The sequence below is a fragment of the Oncorhynchus nerka genome, unplaced genomic scaffold (genome assembly GCF_034236695.1).
Source record: "Oncorhynchus nerka isolate Pitt River unplaced genomic scaffold, Oner_Uvic_2.0 unplaced_scaffold_1204, whole genome shotgun sequence".
NCBI lineage: Eukaryota > Metazoa > Chordata > Actinopteri > Salmoniformes > Salmonidae > Oncorhynchus > Oncorhynchus nerka.
Window position 1 is genome coordinate 155783 of NW_027040127.1, and position 8578 is coordinate 164360.

Sequence of the window (8578 nt, forward strand, 5' to 3'; positions counted from 1 at the left end):
CAGCATTTCACTGTAAGGTCTACCTACACCTGTTGTATTCAGCATTTCACTGTAAGGTCTACCTACACCTGTTGTATTCAGCATTTCACTGTAAGGTCTACTACACCTGTTGTATTCAGCATTTTACTGTAAGGTCTACCTACACCTGTTGTATTCAGCATTTCACTGTAAGGTCTACACCTGTTTTATTCAGCATTTCACTGTAAGGTCTACCTACACCTGTTGTATTCAGCATTTCACTGTAAGGTCTACCTACACCTGTTGTATTCAGCATTTCACTGTAAGGTCTACACCTGTTTTATTCAGCATTTCACTGTAAGGTCTACCTACACCTGTTGTATTCAGCATTTCACTGTAAGGTCTACTACACCTGTTGTATTCAACATTTCACTGTAAGGTTTACTACACCTGTTGTATTCAGCATTTCACTGTAAGGTCTACCTACACCTGTTGTATTCAGCATTTCACGGTAAGGTCTACTACACCTGTTGTATTCAGCATTTCACTGTAAGGTCTACCTACACCTGTTGTATTCAGCATTTCACTGTAAGGTCTACTACACCTGTTGTATTCAGTATTTCACTGTAAGGTCTACCTACACCTGTTGTATTCAGCATTTCACTGTAATGTCTACCTACACCTGTTGTATTCAGCATTTCACTGTAAGGTCTACTACACCTGTTGTATTCAGCATTTCACTGTAAGGTCTACTACACCTGTTGTATTCAGCATTTCACTGTAAGGTCTACCTACACCTGTTGTATTCAGCATTTCACTGTAAGCTCTACTACACCTGTTGTATTCAGCATTTCACTGTAAGGTCTACTACACCTGTTGTATTCAGCATTTCACTGTAAGATCTACTACACCTGTTGTATTCAGCATTTCACTGTAAGGTCTACTACACCTGTTGTATTCAGCATTTCACTGTAAGGTCTACCTACACCTGTTGTATTCAGCATTTCACTGTAAGGTCTACCTACACCTGTTGTATTCAGCATTTCACTGTAAGGTCTACCTACACCTGTTGTATTCAGCATTTCACCGTAAGGTCTACTACTTCTGTTGTATTCAGCATGTGACAAATATAATTTGATTTCATTTGATATTTTAAGGTTAAAAAGGCTTCCGAAGTTTGTAATTTCCACTTTTGAAAAATGTCCATTAATTATAATCCACATAATAATTCAAATGTCCCTTTGCTTCAGGATTATTTTCCTGCTGCAGCAAACTGACTGAAATGAAGATCCTACATGTGTAGCAGTATATCTCTTTAATGCACATGGCTTTATTAGGACGACAGGATTCTCTTTGGACCATTTGACATGTTTTTTTTTACTGTTGTTTAGGCTGGTTGAATGAGTTCCCTATGAGAGTCTACTTCATCTGCAAGAAAACAGGCGGCTGCACCAGTTTCCTCACATTAAATTAAAAGTATGTTTGTGACCTAACACACTTACAAAATGGCTGTTGAAACTGTGGGACACATTTCTCTGCAAGAAGTCGGATAAATGTGTTGATTTGAAGGAAAGACGAGCAGACTGGTAAGTCTAGGCTATATAGAACTATATTATATTATAAAGTTAGGTCGTTGACAGACTTTCAATAGTCAGAGTAGGTTTGATATATGATCTCTTATCATGCTGACAACCTGATGGTCTCGTTTGAAATGTGAAAAATATCAGGTCTAGTCTACCTGCTCTGTCCTGACACTGGCAGGCCTATATTGTCATACGAACTATCACTAACAAACCACTATTATACAGTTGAAGTCAGAAGTTTACATACACTTAGGTCGGAGTCATTAAAACTCGATTTTCAACCACTCCACAAATGTCTTGTTAACAAACTATAGTTTTGGCAAGTCGGTTAGGACATCTACTTTGTTCATGACACAAGTCATTTTTCAAACAATTATTTACAGACATATATTTCAGCATAATTCACTCTGTCACAATTCCAGTGGGGAAACATACACTAAGTTGACTGTACCTTTAAACAGCTTAAAACATTCCAGAAATTATGTCATGACTTTAGAAGCTTCTGATAGGCTAATTGACATTATTTGAGTCAATTGGAGGTGTACCTGTGGAAGTAAAACCGCCATAAAAATGCCAGACTACGGTTTGCAACTGCACATAGAGCCAAAACTGTACTTTTTGGAGAAATGTCCTCTGGTCTGATGAAACAAAAATAGAACTGTTTGGCCATAATGACCATCATTATGTTTGGAGGAAAAAGGGGGAGGCTTGCAAGCCAAAGAACACCATCCCAACCATGAAGCACTGGGGTGGCAGCATCATGTTGTGGGGGTGCTTTGCTGCAGGAGGGGCTGGTGCACTTCACAAAATAGATGGCATCATGAGGATGGAAAAATATGTGGATATATTGAAGCAACATCTCAAGACATCAGTCAGGAAGTTAAAGCTTGGTCGCAAATGGGTCTTCCAAATGGACAATGACCCCAAGCATACTTCCAAAGTTGGAGCAAAATAGCTTAAGGACAACAAAGTCAAGATATTGGAGTGGCCATCACAAAGCCCTGACCTCAATCCTATAGAAAATGTGTGGGCAGAACTGAAAAAGTGTGTGCGAGCAAGGAGGCCTACAAACCTGACTCAGTTACACCAGCTCTGTCAGCTCTGAATACTAATTGAGTGTATGTAAACTTATGACCAACTGGGAATGTGATGAAAGAAATAAAAGCTGAAGTAAATAATTCCCTATACTATTATTCTGACATTTCACATTCTTAAAATAAAGTGGTGATCCTAACTGACCTAAGATTTTTTTCTAGGATTAAATGTCAGCAATTGTGAAAATGGAGTTTAAATGTATTTGGCTAAGGTGTATGTAACTGTACATTTTAACCTTGCCTACATTACATAACATAAATTATCTTACTTGTTGCTTTCTGAATGTATGAATGATTCCCCCTCAGATCAATCATTCCCATTTTAGCCCTTCAGTCTACATTTTCAGATTAGTTTAGAAAATAACAGATAGATAATAGCCTACTTTTAGTGAATACAAATAAGTGTGAGACATGACCTTGTGTTGCTACACTGTCTAGAACTACCTTAACAAACAGTGACTTATTATTATTATTGACAGTAACCATGGAGAAGAGATGTCACAACTACATAATCATGTGAATTCATTAAATCATCTGACTGTTTCGATGTGTCTGTTAGTAAATGTTTTTATTTCTGAGAAATAATGAATTATTATGAACAATTGTCATTCAAGAATTAGTTGTCACTATGTTAATCACAACCAACATGCTGGATCTCTGTTTAGTTGTCAGAGGTCTAAAATGAGTCTCTCTGGGGAGAGAGAGGAGGGGGGCCCTGCCTCCAAAATGAGACTCTCTGGGGAACATGACACCACAGCTAAAAGGTGAGATGACAAGTTTGTTCATGTGAAGAGTTTATTTCCAAAATGCTGTATCCCAATCACATTTGTTTTCATCAGAAATGATTGCTCATGGTTACTTTCTATTGGTTCGGTTGCCAGAGACGCGACCCAGTAGTTAAGTATTTTTGTTATGTATCTATGGATGAGACCCAGTCGTTAAGTCTTTTTGTTCTGTATCTATGGATGAGACCCAGTAGTTAAGTCTTTTTGTTCTGTATCTATGGATGAGACCCAGTCGTTAAGTCTTTTTGTTCTGTATCTATGGATGAGACCCAGTCGTTAAGTCTTTTTGTTCTGTATCTATGGATGAGAGCCAGTAGTTAAGTCTTTTTGTTCTGTATCTATGGATGAGACCCAGTAGTTAAGTCTTTTTGTTCTGTATCTATGGATGAGACCCAGTCGTTAAGTATTTTTGTTCTGATGGATGAGACCCAGTCATTAAGTCTTTTGTTCTGTATCTATGGATGAGACCCAGTCGTTAAGTATTTTTGTTCTGTATCTATGGATGAGACCCAGTCGTTAAGTCTTTTTGTTCTGTATCTATGGATGAGACCCGGTAGTTAAGTCTTTTTGTTCTGTATCTATGGATGAGACCCAGTAGTTAAGTCTTTTTGTTCTGTATCTATGGATGAGACCCAGTCGTTAAGTCTTTTTGTTCTGTATCTATGGATGAGACCCAGTCGTTAAGTCTTTTTGTTCTGTATCTATGGATGAGACCCAGTCGTTAAGTATTTTTGTTCTGTATCTATGGATGAGACCCAGTAGTTAAGTCTTTTTGTTCTGTATCTATGGATGAGACCCAGTCATTCGTTCTAAATGATCCATTGCCAAACTGGGTGGTAACGTTCTTATCCCTTTCTAGCTAGACAACTACAGATATCTTACAGTCACGTCAAAGAGTGCAGCCAGAATAACAGCAAAGTAGCTGCAGTTCCATTTGTTTTAGCTGTTTTCTAGTGACATTTATTTGGATAAATCCATGACAATGAGCACAATTTCACCTGGAGTAGAACATGTGCTCTCTCGTCAGGACACGGTTGTTCAGAGTCCTTTAAACAATCAAAGCCAATGTTCCAACATTTCTGAAAACGGATATATAGCGTTTTGGAATTAAACTCTTCTTACAGTATGTTTCTCCATCTGAGCTCAGAGTAGATGAGAGACAGAATGTTTGTCTCTGTTGTGTTGAAGTCCAATCAAGCAGGAGAGACCAGCCTCCCCTGGGCCCAGCGGTGTGTCCATGAAGAGTGACTGGTCTATGGGTATACCTATATTGTTCAGAGAGGGAGACGTTTCTACTGGACAAAGGTAAGAGGTACTCATGGGTCATGGTCTGTGAGTTAAACAACACTGTCTCTAGTTATTTCTCCTCTCCCATTTTTCAATTTATTTTTGTTGTTTTAATAATCAATAGGCTAATCCTTTTTACCATTTTCAAAGTCATGAAACAATATTAAACAAACACAGAATTCCCTCCCTGTGTGTGTGTGCACTCCTTGGATGTTTTGTCCACAGAAACCAACAGGAGAGATGTGTGTGTGTGTGTGTGTGTGTGTGTGTGTGTGTGTGTGTGTGTGTGTGTGTGTGTGTGCCCTCCCTGGTTGAGGAAATGTAATCTCAACAGGAGGAGACATCAGAGTCAGAGATTCTCAGTGGTCAGTCTTCCCAGAGTCAGCAAACAGACCTGGCCTCTATATTCAGTGTATGTGGTCCTGTTATGTACATTTGTTTTTGTTTACCTCAAGTAAAGTTGATATGTCAATCATTCATTAATGTGTTCATGAGAAAGTATTTCTTCTCTTGCTTAAATTATTTACTTAATTTATTTCAGTTGCTTGAAGAGAATATTATCACATTTGTAAAGAACGAGCTGAAGATGTTCAAGAGGATTCTTAGTCCAGAACTCCCAGAAGGCTTTGAGAGTCAGAAGCAGGATAAGGAAGTGGATGCTGAAGATGAGAAGCAGGAGAGCAGTGCCAGAGAGGGGGCTCTGAAGATCACACTGCACGTCCTGAGGAAAATGAACCAGAAGGAGCTTGCTGACACACTGGAGAAAAGTAAGAGCTGTCTACCTCATGTTGAATGCTGTTTTATAACAAACATTTAAAAGCTGAAACTAAAGTACAGCTAAAGTAGCCGTGTAACTCAAAGACATTGTACCAGACTTAACACAACACCTAGTGACCTCATCAAGTACAGTAGCAGCAGGGATGTGTTGTGGTGATTCATTTAGACAAGAGAGAATTAATAATACCATCAATAATACCAATAATGATATAATCAGTCACACCGGTGTGTAATGTATAATGAAAACATTTACACATTTATACAGACAGTTACAGTAAGATAATACATTATTACCATTTAAACATTATAGCACAGTCTAACAATACTGTAGGCATTAAATCAGATGTAATATTAATATCCTTTGTGTTATTTCTTCATTCAGATGAGCTTGCTGTGATTTGCCAACGTGAACTCAAATCTAATCTAAAGAAGAAGTTTCAATGTGTATTTGAGGGGATCGCTAAACAAGGAAACCCAACACTTCTCAATAAGATCTACACAGAGCTCTACATCACAGAGGGTGGAACAGGAGAGGTCAATAATGAACATGAGCTGAGACAGATTGAGACAACAACCAGGACACAAGCAAGACCAGAGACTGCAATCAAATGTAATGACATCTTCAAACCCTTAACTGGACAAGACAAACCTATCAGAACTGTGCTGACAAAGGGAGTCGCTGGCATTGGAAAAACAGTCTCTGTACAGAAGTTCATTCTGGACTGGGCTGAAGGAAAAGCAAATCAGGATGTTCAATTTGTATTTTCATTCCCTTTTCGGGAGCTGAATTTGATGAAAGAGAAAAAACACACTTTGATTGAACTTCTCAACCACTTCTCAATGGAAACCAAAGAATCAAGGATCTCCAAATACGACAAGTACAAAATTCTGTTCATCTTTGATGGTCTGGATGAGTGCCGACTCCCCCTAGACTTCCAGAACAACAAGATGTGTTGTGACGTCACAGAGTCAACCTCAGTGGATGTTCTGCTGACAAATCTCATCAAGGGAAACCTGCTTCCCTCTGCTCTCCTCTGGATAACTACCCGACCTGCAGCAGCCAATCAGATCCCTTCGGGGTGTGTTGACCAGGTGACAGAGGTACAAGGGTTCAATGACCCACAGAAGGAGGAGTACTTCAGGAAGAGATTCAGTGATGAGGACCTGGCCAGCAGAATCATCTCACACATAAAGACATCAAGGAGCCTCCACATCATGTGCCACATTCCAGTCTTCTGTTGGATTTCTGCAACAGTCCTTGAACACATGCTGAAACATAAGAGAGAAGAGATGCCCAATACTCTGACTGAGATGTACACACACCTTGTGGTGTTTCATACCATGAAGAAGAATGAAAAGTATCTTGGGAAAGAAGAGACAGGTCCACACTGGAATAAAGAGAGCATTCTGTCACTGGGAAAACTGGCTTTTCAACAGCTTGTGAATGGCAATCTGATTTTCTATGAAGAAGACCTGAAAGAGGCTGGCATTGATGTCAATGAAGCCTCAGTGTACTCAGGATTGTGCACACAGCTCTTTAAAGAGGAATGTGGGCTGTACCAGGACAAGGTGTACTGCTTTGTGCATCTGAGCATTCAGGAGTTTCTGGCTGCTGTATATGTGTTCCTCTCATTCAGCAACAACAATGAAAATCTAATGGCTGAACCTCAATCAACATCCAGGAACGTTTATGTGAGGATCAGACAGAAAATTAAAGTCACCGTCTACAAGAGTGCTGTGGATGAAGCCTTACAAAGTGAGACGGGAAACCTGGACCTTTTCCTCCGCTTCCTTCTGGGCCTCTCACTGGAGTCCAATCAGAAGCACTTACGAGGTCTACTGACAAAGACAAGAAGCAGCTCACAGAGCCATGAAAAAACAGTCAAGTACATCAAGGAGAAGATCAGGGAGAATCCCTCTCCAGAGAGGTGCATCAATCTGTTCCACTGTCTGAATGAACTGAATGACCATTCTCTAGTGGAGGAGATCCAAAGCTACCTGAGATCAGGAAGTGTCTCCAGTGATGAACTCTTACCTGCACAGTGGTCAGCTCTGGTCTTTGTGTTGCTGACTTCAGAAAAGGAGCTGGATGTGTTTGACCTGAAGAAATACTCCAGATCAGAGGAAGGTCTTCTGAGGCTGCTGCCAGTGGTCAAAGTCTCCAGAGCTGCTCTGTGAGTAAATACAATGATATTTAAGAACTAATCAGCAGGATGAAATATTCAGTTTAGAGAAAATATGTATTATTGAATAACATATTGAATCAGTACATTGCTGTTCACATTAGTATAATAAAATAACCATAACATTCTAGGAGACGGAAGATGAATCTACTGTATATGTTGTTTGAGAGAATGAACCAAATGCATCTGCAATTGTCCTTCTACAATCCTGGTGTTAAATGAACAGTGTGTTTGTGAAATCATGATTATCTCTCTGTCAGGCTGACAGGCTGTGGGGTCACTGAGGAAGGCTGTGCTTCTCTGGCCTCTGCTCTGAGGTCAAACCCCTCACACCTGAAAGAGCTGGATCTGAGTAACAATGACCTGAAGGATTCAGGAGTGAAGCTGCTCTCTGACGGACTGGGAATCCCCACTGTAAACTGGAGACTCTGAGGTCAGTATTCCTGTTGTCATGACGTTGGGCTGGGGGTAGGTTTATGACAGTCATAAATACCTCTTCCCCCCTTTTCCTCCCTCTACCCTACTGATGTGACATTTAAATCCCCTTGGTTAACATAGAGTTTCTGGGAACATCAGAAGGTGGGGAAATGAATCATATTCTGGTAATCTGACCAATGGAACATATGCAGTGGTACTTAATGAATATGATGTCAGTTCGGTTGTCATCTGAGACATTCTCATCAATGATAGGATGACATAAACTCTAGTCTGAGCATTGTAGTTATCGGATTCACATGGAATTGTTGTTCAATTTAAATGTTTGAACATAAAATTATTGGTGAAAAGATTAAATGTAATTTTAGCTTCCAAATGAGAGATTTGGGTTTTCATAAGGTTAGGGCTCTGTGAAGAGACATGGGCTGTAAAACTATGAAAACACACCCTTCACCCTCCACTAGATAAACCTCTTG

General features: G+C 39.8%; 1 long non-coding RNA gene and 1 pseudogene across 1 annotated transcript; both read left to right on the forward strand.

Annotated features, from left to right (window-relative positions):
- The first annotated feature begins 403 nt into the window (after positions 1-403).
- Positions 404-4956, forward strand: LOC135569095 (uncharacterized). Its single transcript, XR_010462825.1, has 3 exons — positions 404-1544; positions 3301-3399; positions 4609-4956. It is a non-coding gene; the product is annotated as an uncharacterized LOC135569095 (long non-coding RNA).
- Positions 4957-5048: 92 nt separating this feature from the next.
- LOC135569096 (NLR family CARD domain-containing protein 3-like) lies at positions 5049-8100 on the forward strand (annotated as a pseudogene).
- Positions 8101-8578: the final 478 nt, after the last annotated feature.